The sequence below is a fragment of the Lactuca serriola genome, chromosome 1, assembly GCF_051521515.1.
Source record: "Lactuca serriola cultivar US96UC23 chromosome 1, Lser_US96UC23_V15, whole genome shotgun sequence".
Classification (NCBI taxonomy): Eukaryota; Viridiplantae; Streptophyta; class Magnoliopsida; order Asterales; family Asteraceae; genus Lactuca; species Lactuca serriola.
In genome coordinates, this window is record NC_136408.1 from 66,957,748 (window position 1) to 66,978,820 (window position 21,073).

A 21,073-nucleotide genomic window follows, 5' to 3' on the forward strand; every position below is an offset into this window, starting at 1 on the left:
CACAGGAGGAGTCTAACTCTAATGCTTAGGGAGAAGCATCAAGGAACCCGATAAAATTTTGGTACGTCTCTCAATCTCAGATAACTAACCGAAAACATTAAAAGGCTAATTCAAAATGTAAATACTTCCCCGTTAAAGCGAAAGTCGCAGCACTGCAATAAAATTTAAAATTTCATCAGGTAAAACTATAATGGCTAGATATATATGTTACGACCATGTATAATTGAGATGGATAAACCTAGAGTGAGTGAATGCCGCCTCATTTCCTGTTTCTTTTTTGGTTGTGGATTTAGGGCGGAGTCGCTCAGTCAACAATCCTCCCCACCTTAATTATACATGACTAGTATATGTTAGGCGATTATAGAAATGCCTCGTGAGAATCCATTCATGAAAAGGTACTCTACTCAGAAACACTCAGGATCCTCTACAGTTCCGCATCAACTCTATCGGTCCAAGTATCCGTGACAGTGATACACGGGACGAAACCCGAGACGCCAAGAACGGGTGTGCCCGTTCAGCACATGACTCTATCAACCCTCATTCTATATCATGTCGAAGTATGCTAACTTCGACGCCTCTATCAATTATGGTTTAACTTCGTGCAACCATGTGTAAATCCTTAGTGTTGTGTAAAAAGAACTTTCTCCGTAGCCATTTCGGAAAATAAAGATTCTTCCGAACCTAAACATAATAAAGGTAATTAAACCTAATGCGATCCGTCATTCGTCCCTCATCTCGAACCTTCCGAAGTACCCAGGAGAAGGGTACCGCACGCTGTTAACCAGCCCCTCTTAGACAGATAGAAACCGAAGCGAACACACTGCAGGTATTCCAGAAGACGATAACCACCCGAAGCATACTCCGTAGAACCCCCAGAAAGACCCTTTGCACCTCGCAATCAGGTTCGTGAATCTAGAGAATAGGACTCATGGGACTGACCACTATAACTGAGTATATGCATAAGGGTGGTATATAATTGAGATAAAAAAGATTTAAGATGTGTGCTTCCTCCCTACTCCCTGTTCCTCGTTGGGTTGTGGGTCTGGGGTGGAGTCGCACAACTGAACATCCTGCCGAGCTGAATTATATACGGCTTGCATACACCAAGTAGTAGTGGTTAATCCGAGTATGAGCACTACCACGAACCTCATAGCAAAACCCTTCATCCTATTCCATAGAATAGGAGCTAGAGTCAAGAGAACCACTGCGGGTTGAGCTACTATAATGACCACAAATCCGAAATTTATTGTCATCCCGATTAAGCCAACATAGTAGCTAACACCCTCAGTTGGTAAAGAAATCTGAGTCGTAAGAGTCAAGGACATTGACTACGACCATCCATTCACGCTTAATCCCCCGAATTAAGCATCTCAGCGGATATTCCAGAAATCTGGAAGCTACGATAAGTTAAACTCTGAGAAGAGTGGATGAGGAGATTAAAGTTCCGAGTGATGGAACCCTATACTCACTAGATTCGACCTAGATCGAGAAAACTCAGAACCTTCGGAAGAGTAGTTGCAGAAGATGTTCGCACTACTCAAGCACTTCGTCCATCCCAGTACCGACGAGTAGTGCCTAGGACACTCCGCCCCCTTTACGTGGAAGAAGTCACCGTCGCCATGTAGACGATAGACTGCATTCTCTGAAGCGAACACTAGGATACCAAGAACCACAGGATAACCTCCGCAGCCAAGAATACTTGAATAAAGTGCGATAGAAGGTTGTGTTAAGCCTTATAACCTAGATCCCGAAGAGATTATGACTAGACACCAGTCTAGGTGTTAGTCAATGGGTTGTACACGAGCACGCGCTTTCTGCAACTAAAATAAACCAACGCCTTGGAGAATAGGGCATGTCTTAGAGATTCATTGGACTACTAGGTGTTCCACGAACACTATCTCGCGCAGAAATAGTAGAACCACCTCCCGATATAGTCCAACACTCGTCTGGTGAAACCCTATCTCCCCGACCCTGAGGGTTTCCGTTAGAAATGTCTCAAGAATCAGAAGTGCAGGTTCAAGATTGAGATAGACACTCTGCAGCAAATAGATACCTGCAGACATGTAATTCATCCGATGATCCAAAAAACCTCTGAAAGCCAAGCAGTAGGAACACAAATCCAAGGACAACCTGAGCTTTCTAAGAAACAACTTGAAGGACTACATTTCCAATATGAGAGAGAACGTTTAGAACTTCGGAATGGCGATCACGCCAGTGATGATCTCGCTATAGAAGTACACTATGTTCTAAGTGCTGAAAGGCTCTACCCTTCTGAGAGCTTAGGACCATCCGAGACTCTTTACGAAGATTGGTCCAAACCTCGTCAGACCACTACTACTTTCGGATATTCCACAAGTTTCTAGACTTTATCAGTGTTTGCCCAACGTCACTCTTTGTATCCCACTCATCTTGATAGAAACCATTGGGAACCCTAAATTCGTAGACGAACATGTAGGAATCACTAACTGCGCGAATCAAAATCCGCATCCCGTAAGTGAAGTTTGTTAGAACGCCAAGCAAAGGCCAGAGTTCGCTTGGGAGTGCGAGGACCAGCCGAATAAAAAGCGCCCTCATACCTCTACTCGATCATTCCTACCTACTTCCTTGCCTAAACCTGAATTTCGGGACAAAATTCCCTCTAACGGGGGGATGATGTGACAACCCAAAAATTTCCGTTAGTTTTAACGTTGAAATTAATTACGTCAAAAATTAGCCAAATTTATCCTGAAAATATTTTTGACCGGATTTAAACCCGTTGGAATATTTTAAATAATATTCTTCTAGCGAACCAAAATTAAGGCGGTATAATTTTAAAATTTGCCGTGATTACTTATAGTTGTGAAAAACCCCGTTCGCGGTTGGTGTCAGGTGAACCCCAACCAGGCCATAAACTCCACCCTATATAAGGGTTGAGTGGGTTTCACTCCCACCTTTTTCCCCACCTTAGACACTCTCTTTCTCTACTTCCTCTCTCTACAAAACGGGTTTGGTAAAAAATCGCCCCCCTCGAGCTTCAAATCGGTAAGTTAACCTCCCTAACTTGTTGTTTAACTCATCTAGCTTGCAAATTCGTGTTTAAATTACCCAAAACTCTCAAGAACATGAGTTTAAGGTCCAAGAACACCTTCATGGACCGTAAACACTCATAATGGGGTTTTAATGCTAAAAAAAACCCTTCCAAACCACTTCTAATGCTTAGCAATGACTTAGAGGCTTACACGAAAGGACTTAGAACACCAAAATCGGGACAAAAGGGGAGTAAACATGAGTTTATGGTCTAAGAACATTCTTAGACAGTAAACCCATCTTCTTGGACCATAAACACTTATTTAAGTGTTAAACTACCCCTCAAACACCTCCAAAAGCTTCCATGAGTGCCTAGAGCTTCGTAATCCTTCATTTGATGCACCAAAACATAGGATTCATGGAAAAAATGAGTTTACTACCGTAAACTCATGTGTTTAAGGTAGTAAACTCCCCAAGAACATCTCCTTAGACCGTAAACACCTTTCCAAGGTGTTTAAGTTCCCTAAACACCTTCCTAAGCTCATAAAAGTGACTAGAACCTTACATGCATGAGTTAGAACCACCAAACAACAAATGAAATGGGAAAAGATGAGTTTACGACCGTAAAATCATGTGTTTACGGCCGTAAACTCCTCAAGAAGTGGTCATGGAACATAAACTCCCTAAAATGGTCCATTTGGAGCCTAAACCACTTCCTAAGCCCTAGAATTGAACCTAGCCTAATTCCACAAGTGTTATAAGATCTTAATGCATCAAAGAACACACCATCCATGAGTTTACGGTCGTAAACTCATGGGGATAAGGTCTTAGGGCCGTAAACTCTATAAAGAGTTTACTCTTGAAGAGTAAACTCCCTAACTAGGCCATACACTTCCTTAGATGTTACCCGGGGCACTCCTAGCACTTGACCAAAGTGTTTTCCGCATTATAGGATGCGTATACGTGTTTAATTAGTATTATATTTGCTAATTGTATGTAAACATATGTCATCATATCTTAATAGGTCACTAAGTGTGCCCAAGTCTTTATTTGACACCGAGCACCCAACCGGCACCTTCACCCGATCCATTTACAACACGTGAGTTCATACCCCTGAATTAACCTTTCAAATGTTTTTACATGCTTTTATGGGGGGATACAAGTTAAAACATGCCAGTTATCATATCAATTACATGTGATTGATAACCCGCATGCACAATGATTTATTACACTGTCAACTGTTTTACCAAGTATGATACTGTGAATGGTTTTCCAAAACGTCTTTACTCGTTCAAATCTTTACTTATATTTTTTTTATCAAAGTTATAATCGAAACTTGTTTATGAAAGATTTTCGAAGGTTTCTAAAAGTTTTCAAACTTATTTTACAAAAGAATACGAAGTCATGATTTTCTTAAGTGTATAGGTTTTCCAAAAGTTTTCATCAAGGATTTCTCCCATGTTTTTTTTATACTTCTACTTCGTTAGATACTACTACTTTATGATGCCTCTACTTTGTTAAATGCTCCTACTTAGTTAAATGCTACTACTTCGTTAAACGCTTCTACTTCGTAAACGCTCCTACATTGCTTATGCTACTACTTCGTAAACGCTTCTACTTAGTTTAATGCTACTACTTCATAAACGCTTCTACTTTATTAACCCTTATACTTCGTAATCGCTTCTACTTTATTAACGCTTCTACTTCGAGAAACACTTCTACTTCGTGAAACGCTCCTACTTTGTTAATGCTACTACTTCGTAAACGCTTCTACTTAGTAAAATGCTTCTACATCGTTAAATGCATGCCTGTACTTGTATAGTTATATAAATGATGTTTAAAGGACTTAGGAAGGCTAGGTCGCCCTATTTCCTTTTCCTCGTTTGGATGTGGTCTGGTGGGATCGGATATCCGTCCGAAGGTCGTTTAATCGTTAATTATATATCATGTATACATGTATAGACATGAAGGTTTACATCGGTCAGTTTAGTGGTGAGTCACTATCGTTAGTCCAGTATTTTTACATAAGAATTCAGTATACGAGATGCATGTTCAGGACATGGCCTTCTCCGTTGTCAAGTTGGTAACCAGAGTCTCCTGTAGGGAGAGCGGGCATTGTGTGTATAGATCTATACGGGATTGACACCCCCACACCCAGACTGCTAGCTACAGTCCACGGACTACCAATCCAAGGGGTGACAAATGTCACATTCTTTCCGACGTTTGCAGGGCGTCAAGTTCTCTAGTGTCTATCAGTATGGTTACGAGTATCTCGGGGTTACCTTATAATTCATGGCCTTAAGGTAACGAGAATTAACACTGTATTTCTGAAACAACACTCTTAAGATCACTCTTTGTTTTAGACCTTGCTAGACATATCATTCAATTGATACTGTCTGGGGTCTATGTTTCCTTGTTTTAGACCTTGCTAGACGTACCATTCAATCGATTCCATCTGGGGTCTATATTCCCTTTTGTTAGACTGAGCCAGGCGTATCATTCATTTGATACTCTCCTGGAGTCTATGATTTCTTTTGCCTTAGTCAGCAGTATTCTCTGTTGAGGCATATGTTATTTTTCCCTAATGCTTTTACTCGTGATATTCTCCTACTTTCTTTAAAATCAAATACCGTATTTTGGTAATGATAGTATTTAAGGGAAAATTACTTTTTACAACATAACTCTGTCAAGTCTTGGTAAAAGACTACTTTTATTTAGAAAATATAGGATTTTCTGGAAAGGACGCTAATACACCGTAAATTCTAAACTGCTACTTATCATAAAGTTATTTTGAATAAAATGCTTACTTACACAAATGACACTAAATACTTATGAACTCACCAGCATTTATAAAAATGTTGATACTCGCTTTCAAAATAACTTGTATTCTCAGGTCAGCAATAGACAGGTACATTTCAGGAGCTTCTGGTGAAGACAGTTTAGTACCAAGTTGCACATATATTATTACTTGTATTACTTTGATGATTCTATGAGATGTAACTGATGTAAAGCTATTACTATTAATGCAATGGTTGTTGTACTTTGATTACCATACTGCATATGTTGTGATACTTGACATGACGTCATCCACCCCATAACGTTTCCGCCGTTCCGGTTTTGGGGTGTGACAGATTGGTATCAGAGCATTGTTTATAGTGAGCTAAGTATATCAATTCATAAAAGATATACAGCCTATAAATACATAGGGATAAAACACTCTGACCAAAAATTATACTTTAAAATATAACCATATTTTATCAAAGTATAAGAACATCCAGAATCTAAACACTCGAACACAAGTATCACAAGAAGAACAAGAATAAAAGTCTTCGGATGTTGAGCATTACCGTCAAACCCAGGCAGTTATGTAATCGTAAGTTGGAATAAATGTAACCTTATGTTTTGGGACAAGAAGAAGATAAATCCAAGCCTAAACAAGATCTAATCAAAATAAGCTCCAAGGTATGAAATTTATACCTTCAAAAGATGTACAAAGAGATGTAGATTCTGGATCCAAAGGCTTGAACAAACCACCACTTCTTGAATGATCTTCCTTTACTACCATGAACAATAAAGGATCATTCTCAAGATTCAAATCTCACACATAAGGGCTAGGATTTTGATTTTAGGGTTTACAAGAATGGAGGTTGGTCATAAGGAGGTCCAATGGGGATTAAGATGTTTAAATAGGGGACACAGTCGAAAAAATTCAGGGTTTAAGGATTGAACAAGTATGCCCGACATACACACATGTACACCTAGTGTACTCCTCCTCCGCCACAACTTTAATGTTGACTTACACCCGACGTACAACATGGTACGTCCAATGTAAGTGGTCTAAATTGCAATAATTTAAAATACTAATGGTTGAAAAGGAAATAACTGACAACGAGTGTTACAATTGCCTAAGGCTAGAAGAGAGCTGAAAGAGTTGTATCTTAGTGTCCTTGATGATTCTGTAAACCTAACTTTTCATGTTTTTGCATAAGTTTCAAATAATCCTGTATCAACTGGTGCTGGAAAAAAGGACCAAACTCACCTCCACCGCCTCCACCAACAAAATGGATTCGGTATCTAAATTATCCACCCCAAAACATAATCACTTTTCACCACAACATCTGGGAAAACTTACCAGTCTTGATATCAGTAGAGCCTTAGAAGCGTCCTCCACAACTCCGCCACATCTCCATTCGTTGGCGCTTGCGGTGCCGATGGGGAGAAATTACAGGCACCACCATCAAGTGGCTCCATTCTCTACCTACACAACAATAATTTAAACATCTGATGCTCAAACAAAAACGGAAATATGATGAAAATCGAGCTTGAACTTTGAAAAGTTAGGGCTTATCTTGAACATATTTGTGTTAATCATGTTTCACACCAAAAAAACCAAATTAGAGGATGGAGTCGGAGGTAAATAAGATTGAAAAGGGGATTGGGAACGAAAAAGCGTGTGAGGTTGCAATAAAAAGTGGTGATGCACCAACGTTCCACCTACCACCATTTCCCCCATTTCTCTAGTTGGCACCTCAACTCCTGCTTCTTCCTAATTTGATTTGGGATTCAAGTTCGCTGGAAAACATTGTAGTGGTGAAGTGACTCAACCAACATCACAACTGGCAACATGACTAGACCATCCTCTTTCATTCCCTTTATACCTCCATGTTGGCCATTAGCATCACCCTTACCCTTCTTTCTGAACCAATAAATCCATCTATTATTGTAATATAGAAAGCATTTGAACTCAAAACTCAATAGCAATTAAGTAAAGAAAAAAGAAGAAAGAAAGATATGCTTTCTCTAATTATGTACGTGTAGGTGTAGTATTTGTTTGTGTTTTATCCATGAAAACAAAATATGAAAGTTTTGTGAAAGGAAAAAGGATGAGAGCAAGAATTAATGGTGAAAGGTGATTGACGTTCTTACATGAGAGAAATGGTGTGCTTGAGAGAGAGAGAGAGAGAGAGAGAGAGAGAGAAAGGCAATATAGTCTTTCAACTTATATTTAACATAAAAACTAACGCTGTTAGTCATAAGGACTAATGGTGTGTAAAGTTTGCTCTAAAGGGACTATCCATGTAAAAAAAAGTTTCACAAAAACTATTTTAGAGAAAAAAATGGAAAACAATAAAGACCATTTGTGAAATTTTGTTTAACATGATACAATTCCAAATATTTCAATCATCACCCTAAGGATAAACACAACTAATTTATACAAACTTAGTAATTTTATAATACAAACAATACAACATTACAATTAGAACTTACTAAATGAAACAAAACAATACTAACATTACAATTTTACAACTAAAATTACATGAATGATACAATTTCAATCATCATCTTAAACATAATCAAAAGTAATTTATCTAATTTTTCAACATAAACGATACAACTAGAATCATATTAGTGATATACATATACACATCAATATAACACTAAAATTAGAATTACATGAATAATAAAAATAATTTAGAAAAATTACTCGAGTATCTTCGATAGAGGAACCCAAATTTTCATTTCAGATATTTATATAAAAATCTTTATTTAAAAAAAACAATTTACCTTACCATCGTTTTCAGGTGCATTAAAAGCGAAACTTGTAGAGTGTTTTTTCCCTACATTTTCCCTTGTAACATGCTATCACATGTTTTTAGGTTATCATTAAATAAAATTTGCAAGAAAACTTTTAAGTTTACAAGTTTTTTACGTTGTTATCCTGAGTATCTTTTTTTTTCTTCGTATTATATGTATTCATCAATTAAAAACGTATTTAAACACAAAAAACATGTTTAATTAAATATTGTGTTTACATTTTTTAAAAGTTATTTGTTTATATATTGTTTTTTTTTCTATTTATATGGATTAAAATGTAAAAATATATTTTTAGAAGTATACATACATATTTTTTTACGTATTTAGAAGTATATCAATAAAAACCGTGTTTATATGAAATAAATACATTTATATTTCAAAAAACATAAAAAATATGTATTTATACTTCTAAATGTCAAAAAATACGTATTTATACTTCTAAAATCATATTTACATTTCTAAAAATATAATTATACTTTCAAAAAAAATGTGTATTTATGTTTCTAAAAAATATCTATATCTTTGAAAACGTTATTTATATTTAAAAAAAGGTAAAAATATGTATTTATGCTTCTAAAAATATGTATGTACCTCAAAAAGGTAAAAATATTTAATTATATTGTTAAAAAACATATTAATATTTCTAAAAATATATATATACACTTCTAAATATATATATATATATATATATATATATATATATATATATATATATATATATATATATATATATCAAACTTCTAAATAGGTATTTATATTTGTGAAAATATATGTATACATCTAAAATCATATTTTTATGAATACATATAATATGAAAAAAAAAAAAAAAAAAAAAAAACACTTGAAAAACATAAAAAATTTATAAAATTAAAGGTTTTCTTACAAGTTATATTTCATATTTCTTGAAACCTATAATAATAAGTAACAAGAAGAAAAGTAGAAACAATTGCGAAATTAGATCAAGTTAAGGTAAAACCATATTTTTATTAAAAACTTAATGGTTTTTATATCAATATATTATTTCCATTGTATTCAAGTATGGGATCACGGCCGGCCCAAATAAGTTTGAGACCCAGTACAAACACAAAAAATGAGCCCGTCAAATATCAAAATTTGATTTTTTTGTCCTTAAACATAATAATACAAACATAAGGTTATTATGATATTAGAGAATATATTCTCCAAAATATCATTAACCCATAAATCAGCGTTAAGATCAATCAATTGGTAATGAACAAAAAAAAAAATGGAAGTATATGATATGAAAACTATCTTATGCAATGAAATCACAAGTTACAAACTTGGAGGGCTATATAATGGAACTGTGCCTAAATAATTTTTTGTATATACATGGGATTAAAATTCATTCCGTGTATTTCCTAACTAAGTTCCAATATATATGAAGGGTTAAACAAAAAAACAGAGAAGACGACGTAACTTTTAAATTTTTGTCATTTATCTCAAAAATAAAAGTATGTCTCAAAAAAAATTAATAAAAATTCAGATACTTTAGTAAAAATTCAGATACTTTAGTTGCAGAAAAATGACCCGTTTTCTGGAAAAAAAATTTCAAAAAAAATGAAAATTTTGAATACGTGTTTAGTTCGTTTATTTTTCTAAATTTTTCACGGAAAATGAAAATTTTCCGTTTTTTTAAATTACAAAGAAGTTGAAATTTTTTTGGAAAACAAATAATTATTGTGTTCCACATTTTTTCTAATTCCAAAATATTTCTAAAATATAAACACACATTTATTCCCACCTCTACCTACCCCCACCGTAATACCCCCAACCCACCACACCCCTACCTACCGACTCCCAAGCCCACCCCCCCCCCCCCCCACACACACACACACATATATATATATATATATATATATATATATATATATATATATATATATATATATATATATATACACACACACACACACCCCACCCACACAAACACAAACCCCACCTACACAAACACACACCTACCCCAACCTTCACTCACACACACATAACCACAAACACACACACACACACACATACACACAGTCGCCCCAACCCCATCCCCACAAACACACACACACACATACACCCTCATAAATAGACACCCACCCCAACCCCTACCCCCCACATACACCCACCCATCCCTATAACATACACACACACATAAACACATACACCAACACCCATACACACACACCTACACCCACCCCCATAACACACACACACACACCCAACACCATTACCACAATCACCGACCTACCATCACCATCACCACCACCACTACCCCCATCACCAGCATCACAACTGTCGCCACAATCACCAGCACCGCCACTGCTACCATCACCACTGCCTGTCATCACCACCATCATCGTCGCCACCACCACCACCACCCACCACCACCGTCGCCATCATTGACACCACCATTACCCCCCGCCGCTACCCTCACCCCTACCCTACCACCGCTACTGTTTTCTAAAAATAAAAACCGATAGAAATGTACACATCTAAACGCGTTTTCTAATTTTTTAAAATTGAAAAAGAAAAATGAATAAGTTTTAACTAAACGCGTTTTCTGAATTTTCCAATGAAAACTGAAAATAAAAAACAAAAACTGAAAAGGGAAAATGAAAAACAGAAAATGAAAATTGTTTTTCCGTAACTAAACACAAACTGAGGTTGCATTTAGTTACGGAAAAACAGTTTTCATTTTCTGCTTTTTGTTTTCCCTTTTCCAATTTTTGTTTTCGTTTTCATTTTCTTCGGAAAACTTAGAAAATGCGTTTAGTTAAAACTTGTTCATTTTTCATTTTCAGTTTAGAAAATTAGAAAACGTGTTTAAATGTATAATTTTCAATCGGTTTTCATTTTTAAAAAACGGTAACGGTAGTTGAGTGGGGGTGGGGGCAGCGGCGGTGGTGGTGATGACAGACGGTGGTGGTGGCGGCGACAATTGTGGCAATGGTGGTGATGGTAGGACGGTGATTGTGGTAGTGGTGTTGGGTGGGTGGGTGTGTCTGTGTCTGTGTATGTTTGTGGGTGTGGGTGTATATGTTTGTGAGGATGGGGTGGATGTGGGATTGTGTGTGTATGTGTGGAGCGGGTGGGTGGGTGTTTGTGGGTATGTGTGTGTTGGGGGGGGTAGGTGTGGGTTTGTGTGTGTGTGTGTGTGTTTGTGGGGGTATGTGTGTGGGTGGGTGTGGGTAGGTAGGGGTGTAAGGGTTTGGGGGTGTTAAGGTCGACGTAGGTACATGTGGATAGGGTGGGAGTAGGTGTGTGTTTATATTTTTGAAAATTTTTGGAATTAGATAAATGTGGAAAACAATGATTATCGGTTTTGAAAAAATTCCCAATTTTTTTTTTTCTAATTTTAGAAAACAGAAAATTTCATTTTCCATGAAAAATTTAGAAAAATAGACGAACTAAATGTGTTTTCAAAATTCTCATTTTTTAAAATTTTTTTTTTCCAAAAAATGGCCAATTTTCCACAACTAAACGCAACCTGAGTTACTGACCCTATAAAATATATACAGTCCGGTCTAGTCTAGACCCGAGTTACTAACCCGGTCTGATCCGATTCGGAAGACGCCGTCCATTTGCGAAAACCCCATAAACCTAGGTCCATGGCTTCGTCTATAGTTTCCTCTGCTTTCTTTCTTTACCTTCCTCCAAAATCACATTTCGGTATTTCCCCACCTCATTACATCTAGTGGTGTTTGTTTTATTGTTTAAAACATTTTTTAGCTTTTAGGAAAAGATAAAAAGCTATAAAATATTTGGTAAAAACAACATTTTTGTAAAAGCACTTTTTGATATTGATATAAGGAAAATGAACTTTTTGAAATTTGCAACTTTTCCTAAAGATCTTTTGTCTCTCTATATCTAAGCGAAACAACCCCCTATTCTCCCTAACCCCTTCCTCAAAGCTTTTCTCCATACCCACTTCTTGTAAGTTCTTTGCGGCCACACCCTCGTCTCCAGTTGTCACAAAACTTTCCCTTTCATTAGATTCAGAGTTGGATGATGATTTATCAACCGGTGTTGACGAACTATTGGAGCATAAATTTTCCTCTGAACTTAAACTCTTCGTGTGTAGTTTGTCGTTTAGTGTTGATAACCAGCTCTTGCTCTGTTGTTTGCACGCTCCAGAAATGTGGAGGTCGTCGAGGTATGATTTACTATTTTCAACCAAATTTTCGTTCGATTTCTTGTAGAAGAATGTTATTCTGCATGTTTCCAGAGATATTCACTGATTTTTAACTTAATTAAGTTCATTATGATTAGGAGTTTGAAGTTTTTGTGTGCTTTGAGACCTAAATTTGGTGTTTCTAAACCCTTGGCTCAACTGTTCTTCCACGACTTGAACACCTTGCCGAAAATTCACACACACTAATAACCATTATCGACATTCCCTACATCAACTTCAGCATCTTCTTGTTTGTAGTTGGAAGCACTAATAATGGTATTGCCACTTGCTAGTGTCCCTTGAATCACATTAGGGTTTCCTTTGACCACCTGACTCTAAGGATTCAGGTGATTCGATTATTATCTACAAAGACCTCATAAATTTTCTCACAAGTTTGTTCATTAAGTAATAAATATTTCCATATTCATGCTATAAGTACTTAGTACCAAAGGAATCTTGGTTACCTTATCATTACACACAATTTTAACTTTTCTTATTGAAATGTTTTTCTACCATGGCAAAGAAGTTATGGAGAGTAGGTGTATCTTTTGTTTTATTATCAAGCAAATAATTTAAATAAATATAAACCCCTTAGGAATAATCATCAAATCACAATGAATTAATTCAAAATTATGAGTTTCTTTTTTGTGTGTTTTGCTCTAATAAGGACTTGTCACTATCTTTTTTCACTCGCTTCATTCTGGATCCTCGATGTATAATCTTGTATAAAGCATATATCTTGTTAACGATTGTGACAAAATAATTATTTTTTTGCATGTCAATACACATATTTCTTTCAAGCAATATTCTATTAATGGAGTTATCTTTGAAAATATCTAGAATATGACTTTGTTTTTTTCTAGATAGTGTCCATTCATTTCTTGTCTCCTCATATTGCGGAAGGACTCAATTTCACATATAAATAGGTAGGTTCCTCTAATTAGTCATTTGTATTCATCACTTCTGAGAAAGCCAAAGTGTTTTATGATAAAGATAGTGGTAGATCTAACTTCTAAGATCAAAGGGTTTTGGATTTGTGACTTATACTTCTCTTGATGAGGTCTATAGTGCAGTTGAATCACTTGATGGTGTTGTAACTTCACTCCTTACTCTTTAGCTTCTTCTATCACCACGTTTTAGTTTCTTCTGTGACAATTTTTAATGGTTTCTTTTGCAGGATCTTGATGATAGAAATATCAGAGTTAGTGTTGCTATACCTCCACAAAGGCAACAAATTTAAATAGTCTTGTGTATAAACTATACAGTGTTAAAATTTGTGTGTGTTTTGAGGTTGAATGACATTTCATTAAGTAGATAAATTTGATTGGGTTGTTCATGGTGAATGGTGTACATGTATAACAATTAGGTTTGTGATTCCACCAGCAGTTTGATAAAATGTCTGACAGGACCCCTATTTCAAACCATCTGGTTTGTGATAAATGTTCGTGAGTCTCAACATATATAAAGACGATTGAACTATTCGATAAAATGCTTGAGAGAAACTCTGTCTCATTGACAATTGAGTTTGGTAAACCTCCAACAGTTCCCTGAAAACAGTCTTCAAACCATCATATTCATATGTTTGAACCTAAAGCATGTGTCTTGGTGATTAAACAAAGTGTTTGACAAAATGCCTGAGTGAACCTCTACTGTATTGGTGATTTTAATGTCATCAAACATTTTATGCGATTGATATTTTTGAAAGTATAGGTTGTACTCAAATACAAGTTAAGTGATATGTATTGTACACTAGTATAATTGATCGGGTACATAAAAGTGGTGGGGGTTTCTTAATGTTTATCAATTGTGGGGCCTATTAACAACCCAAAACAAACAATCATTACATGAACTATAGTTCCTAAAAAAATTTCAAATTGTGGCTCATAAGAGTCTAGACATACATAAAAGTGGATTGACAACAAATGGTTTCCATGGTGGATGATTCATGGGCCACATCAAACCATTAAAGATCATGTACTTATCTTTGAGTTTATGCAATCATTGTACAGTGTTGAACTAGTGGACTTCAAGCTGAGGGTTATCTTAGATTCATTTAGTGGTCTGAGTCATTCAACATCTTTAACAGTTGATGATCATAAGCATTTATTCTATTTTGTTTCTCAAACATCATATGCGCTATGTACTTTACCAAACACTAAATACTTCAAACGGTTAAAATCCTATTAGAAGTCATCACATGTTTGCTCTAGCACTAAGGAGGTCAAAATCTATGATTGAGGTCACAGTTGCAAGCCTTTACATCATTTTTCTTTCTCTACAGATACTGAATTTACCTATTCCATGTTGGCAGTCCGACTGATTGGTGTAACACTATAGGTCATATAGGAGCAGAGACAAGGTGAATAATGAATGAGCACGAAAAGCGGCATAGCTCTAGGGTAGGTTGACTTTGATTGAGTTAGTGTTAGAAATTAAAAAGATTTCTTTCATTAGATAATGATTAATTCCAATTAAGTTGGGCTGCTTGCTAAACACTTGGTTTTTGGGTGTATATTAAATGATTCCAACTGCTTTTTTTTGCAAGTAGTTTGAATTATGCCAAAAGACACAAGATTTGTGGGCTAAATGATTCCTTTAACCTTTGTTATCTTTGACTTAAAGACAAAGGGTGGTTATATTATACTTTTTTCTTATGTCACACCTACATTATGCCATGCATGTCAGACAGAATTGAGTAATAGAGACTTAATCATAGCGTTTCAGTTAAATTATTCAATTCAAATTTCTCTTTTAGTAACATAAAAAGAAAAAAGGTTAAAACCTCCATTGAATGTATTACTTTTAAATTGACCAAGAAATGGGTCCCCCTGTGTTTTTAGTTTTACTCGTCTTCAACAAGTTTTGGGATTGATTAATGCATGTTACTCTTGGAATTTGCTGAAAGTTTTGCACACATTTCTAGGCATTTCTTACTAGAATCATGCTTGATTTGTCTTCCACAATCATGGTTAATCCAAATGTGTTTTTTTTTGTTTTAAATTGGAAAGAGTGTGAAAGAATCAAGAAACACCCCATCTCAAAGAAAGTATGCGAATTCCTTTTTGACTGTTGTCTATCCTTTTTTTTTTTTTTTTAATATCTGTATTGTATAAATCTATAAATATTATACTATTATATAAATAAGACCCATAACATGAAAAAGAAAAGATAATGTGTATCCATGTGTCATGACACAATTTGGCACCAAAATGATTTGAAGTCTAGATGACATGAAATCACTCAAGAAATGGTGTGTGTTTTCTTATCTTTCAATTGTTGGAAAGTTAGTGGTTTCTTGACAGACTTTCCATGGAGAAGAACCAAATTAAACATGCTCATGCTTGCTTTGACTGTAGTACCCTTTCTACTTCTTTATTCCTTCACACTTTCATTCAAGGAGTATCACATAATTTGTTCATTTTGTTGTTCTCAAATCAACGGAACCCCAACATTATATATATATATATATATATATATATATATATATATATATATATATATATATATATATATATATATATATATATATATATATATATATATATATGAATTTGAAACAGTGTGAATATGGGTTCCTATTTTCTTTGAGGTGAAATTTGATTTGTTTATTATATTATACAATAGAAAAGAGAGGAATAGTAGACAGATTGCGAGAGATGAGACATGAAATAGTTTCTTAAAAGAGGGACAAGATCAGCAAAAGTGGAAAACACGATGGGTCCCATAGAGCTAGTCACAAACCACCATATTTCTTTGCTATCACAACCCCAACTTTTGTGTCGGTAACCGCTAAGAAACAAAGAAAATACAAATATTTTTTTACGTTAATTACTGAATTTTAAATCTATAACCACTTTGATTGAAAACGCCACTTGATACTTAATGATTTGGATTATTCCTATTGTTGTGATTAAGAGAAATGCAAAACGCGTCGACAGAGGACTGTTACATAGAACTTATTGTTGAAATAGCATACGTTTTTAAAGCTCCTTGATGTGTCTACTAATGTTTTATGTTTGTTTAACCTAAATCTTTATGATAAATATATTTTCAGAGATTGGAACTCATATAGGATTCATTGATAAAGTTATAATGCATCTTGGTAATTCAATTATGGGAAATTTTTTAAAACAACTTTATTATTATAGATCTATTTTAAGACAGATTAGCTCAATTCAAAGGATCATGATAACATTCTCATTCAAATATATAAAAGTGTTTACAGGTGTTTCTAGAGATACATGAGATATACAAGACACATACATAACACCCCTATTTACAATGTAGAGTTTGGGGTAAGCTAATAGTTGTAGACTTTACGTACATATAGTCTACTTATGAATGTGATAAATGTGAGCAACCATTCATCTTCATATGAGTTACAACACTCCCCATATGGTGCTTAAATTTACGCCGAATGATATTTTTACTTATTCATCTTGTATTTTCAGACAATCCATCAGATATTTGCCTCGTTAAAAACCTTGTCGGAGAAAACTCTTTGGGACAAAAACTCTGGGCGAAGGACAAAAGAGTACGATTTGGATGTCTTGAGCGAGGGAAAGAACCATATGTGGTGTGCATCATAAAACCTTGTTAAGAGAAAACCTAGTTGGACAAAAACTCTAACGAAGGACAAAAGAGTGCACAATGGTTGCTAAGTATTCAATTGGATACTCCCATTGACTTCAACAGTTCTTAGTGAGAATGGGATACATTTGGTGTCTCATTAAAAACACTTTGTCAAGATAAACCCCAATGGGAAACAACCCTTAAACGAAAGGAAAAAGAGTACACAAGCATTCGTCGGGATGCTCCCCTTCACATGCACTCAACATGGTACAAAGTAGACATCGGGATGCAATCATTATTCACACACAACTAGGTGCATGTTACATGTCATTTAGGTAGCTCAGAGAGTTTCCTAAGTCCAATAGCTTTAACATGTTTTTGGAAAGAATACTTCGGCAATGACTTGGTGAACAAGTCTACGTGATTCTTATATGATCCAATATGTTGCACTTCAATCTTTTGAATTGCTTGTTGTTCATGTGTAAAGAACAATTTTGGCGAGATGTGCTTAGTGTTATCCCCTTTGATGTAACCATGTTTCACTTGATCAATAACAACAATGTTATCTGAGCAACAACTAGTATGGATTCGAACCCCAAGTGGGGGGAGTTAGTGGTTCAGGGAGAGAAAGCCCAAAGTGGGTAGTTATTATGTTCAACAGCGAGGGCTAGGTGCTATATTCAACATGGTTGTTCAAGATTTTTCGTTTATGTTATGGATGCCCAGGATAAGGCTAAGGCGGCCATGGATGATGTGCCGATTGTGCAAGATTATCTCGATGTGTTTGTAGAGGATTTGACAGTGGTGCCTCCGGAGAGGTAGGTTGAGCTCAAGGTTGGTTTGGTTCCAGGTGTGGCTCCGATAGCCAAAGCACCGTATCGGTTGGATCCTCCCGAGATACATGAGTTGTCTACACAGCTGCATGAGCTGTTAGATAAGGGATTCATTCAACCGAGTTGTTCACAATGGGGATCACCGATCTTGTTTGTGAAGAAGAAGGATGGGTCTCATCGTATTTGAGCTGACTACCAAGAGCTGAATAAGGAACGGTGAAGAACCGTTATCCACTCCTGAGGATTGATGATCTTTTTGACCAGCTTCAGGGTGTATCTTGGTTTTCCAAGATTGATTTGCGATCGGGTTATCATCAGATGAGGGTTAGGGATTAGGATGTGCAAAAGACAGCTTTCTAGACCCATTATGGTCATTACAAGTTCGTGGTGATGCCTTTTGGGCTCACAAATGCACCAACCGCGTTCATAGATGTCATGAACCGCGTGTGCACGCCGATACTGGATCACCCTATGATTGTATTTATCGATGATATCTTGGTCTATTCCAAGACCCAGGAGCAGCACGAGGAGCACTTGAGGGAAGTGCTGGAGACGTTGAGGACAGAGAGACTTTTTGCGAAGTTCTCAAAGCGCGGGATCTGGTTGCGCGAGGTGCAGTTTCTGGGGCATCTTGGCAACTAAAACTGTATTCTGGTCAATTCGTCCAAGGTCGAGGCCGTGATGCAGTGGGAGGTTCCGAGGTCTCCAAATGAGATTTGGAGTTTTCTTGGTCTAGTAGGTTATTATCGGAGATTCATCTAGGATTTCTCCAAGATAGTTGTTCCTTTGACTCGGTTGACAAAAAAGATGGTTACATTTCGTTGGGGGCCTGATCAGCAGGCAACTTTTGAGATCTTGAGACAGCAGTTGTGTAAGGCACTGATTTTGACCCTACCGGAGGGTGTTGAGGATTTCATGGTTTATTGTGATGTGTCGATCACAGGTTTGGGAGCAGTGTTGATGTAGAGGGGTCGCGTGATCGCTTATGCTTCAAGGCAGCTAAAGCCTCACGAGGCGAATTATCCGACTCATGATTTGGAGTTGGGAGTTGTGGTTTTCTCCTTCAAGATTTGGCGACATTACCTTTATGGGTTCCATTATACTATTTACACGGATCACAAGAGCCTAAGGTATCTAATGGCCAAATCTGAACATGAGGCAACACCTGTGGTTGGATGTGGTGAAGGATTACGATTGTGAGATACTTTATCACCCGAGAAAGGCCAATTTGGTGGCCGATGCTCTTATCCGCAAGGCGGTCGCAACTCCAATCAAAGACATATGTTCGAGGATGACTATGATTACTCCGTTGTTGGAGAGGATTCGTGAGGCTCAGGTCAAGGCTATGAAGGAAGAGCACTGGAAGAGTGAGCATATTGTGGGTCAGGCAACTTCCTTTAATTATGATAGCCATGGATTGTTGAATCTGCATCGGTTGGTTTGGGTTCCATACTGGGGCGGTGTATGTCAGATGTTGATGGAGGAAGCGCACAAGTCTCGTTTCACATTCATCCCGAGGGGACGAAGATGTATAAGGATCTTTGTCATGATTATTGGTGGCCCTGCATGAAGCGGAATGTGGCTTGGTATGTGGAGCAGTGCTTGACTTGCAGGAAAGTCATGGTTGAGCATCAACGACCTTACGACAAGATGCAGCCGTTGGAGGTTCCTGTATGGAAATGGGAGGATATTACCATGGATTTCATCATGAATTTTCCTCGGACTACACATGTGGTGAAGGATTATGATTATGAGATACTTTATCACCCGGGAAAGGCCAATTTGGTGGCCGATGCTCTTATTCGCAAGGCGGCCGCAACTCCGATCAAAGACATATGTTCAAGGATGACCGTGATTACTCCATTGTTGGAGAGGATTCGTGAGGCTCAGGTCAAGGCTATGAAGGAAAAGCACTGGAAGAGTGAGCGTATTGTGGGTCAGGTAACTTCCTTCAATTATAATAGCCATGGATTGTTGAATCTGCATCGGCTGGTTTGGGTTCCATACTGGGGTGGTGTACGTCAGATGCTGATGGAGGAAGCGCACAAGTCTCGGTTCCACATTCATCCCGGGGGGACGAAGATGTATCTTTGTACTGATTATTAGTGGCCTTGCATGAAGCGGAATGTGGCTTGGTATGTGGAGCAGTGCTTGACTTGCAGGAAAGTCATGGTTGAGCATCAACGACCTCACGACAAGATGCAGCCATTGGAGGTTCCCATATGGAAATGGGAGGATATTACCATGGATTTCATCACGAATTTGCCTCAGACTACACAAGGGGTGGATTCAATTTAGGTCATCGTGGATTGGTTGACCAAGAGCATGCATTTTATCCCGATTTAGGAGAGTGTTTCTGCAGAGAAGTTGGTTGAGGTATACATCAGGGAGCTTGTGGCACAACACGGGGTGCCGATTTTCATGGTTTCAGACAGAGATGTCTGGTTTACTTCCAGGTTTTGGAAGAGGTTCCATGATGAGTTGGGTACTCGTCTCCATTTCAGCACATCATTCCATCCGCAGACCGATGGTCAGAGCAAGCGGACGATTCAGACATTAGATGATATACTATGGGCCTGTTTTTTGGACTTTGGTGGGAGTTGGGCTACATATCTTCCGTTAGCGTAATTTTCGTATAACAATAGTTATCACACCAGCATTGATTGACCTCCTTTTAAGATTTTCTATGGGAGGAAATGCATGACCCCAATTTTTTGGGGCGAGGTCGGTCAGTGGGTTATTGAGAGTACCTAGGTGGTAGTCAAGACCATTGAGTTGATTCAACAGGTTCGGAGTAAGCTATAGACAGCTCAGAGTCAGCAGAAGAGTTATGTCAATAGACGCTAATCAGATTTAGAGTTGCAGGTGGGGGATTCCGCAGTGGTACCAT

At 37.0% G+C, this 21,073-nt stretch overlaps 1 long non-coding RNA gene across 1 annotated transcript; it reads left to right on the forward strand.

The window, feature by feature from the left end:
- Positions 1-13,749: 13,749 nt before the first annotated feature.
- Positions 13,750-14,157, forward strand: LOC145069139 (uncharacterized). Its single transcript, XR_013689312.1, has 2 exons — positions 13,750-13,866; positions 13,956-14,157. It is a non-coding gene; the product is annotated as an uncharacterized LOC145069139 (long non-coding RNA).
- Positions 14,158-21,073: the final 6,916 nt, after the last annotated feature.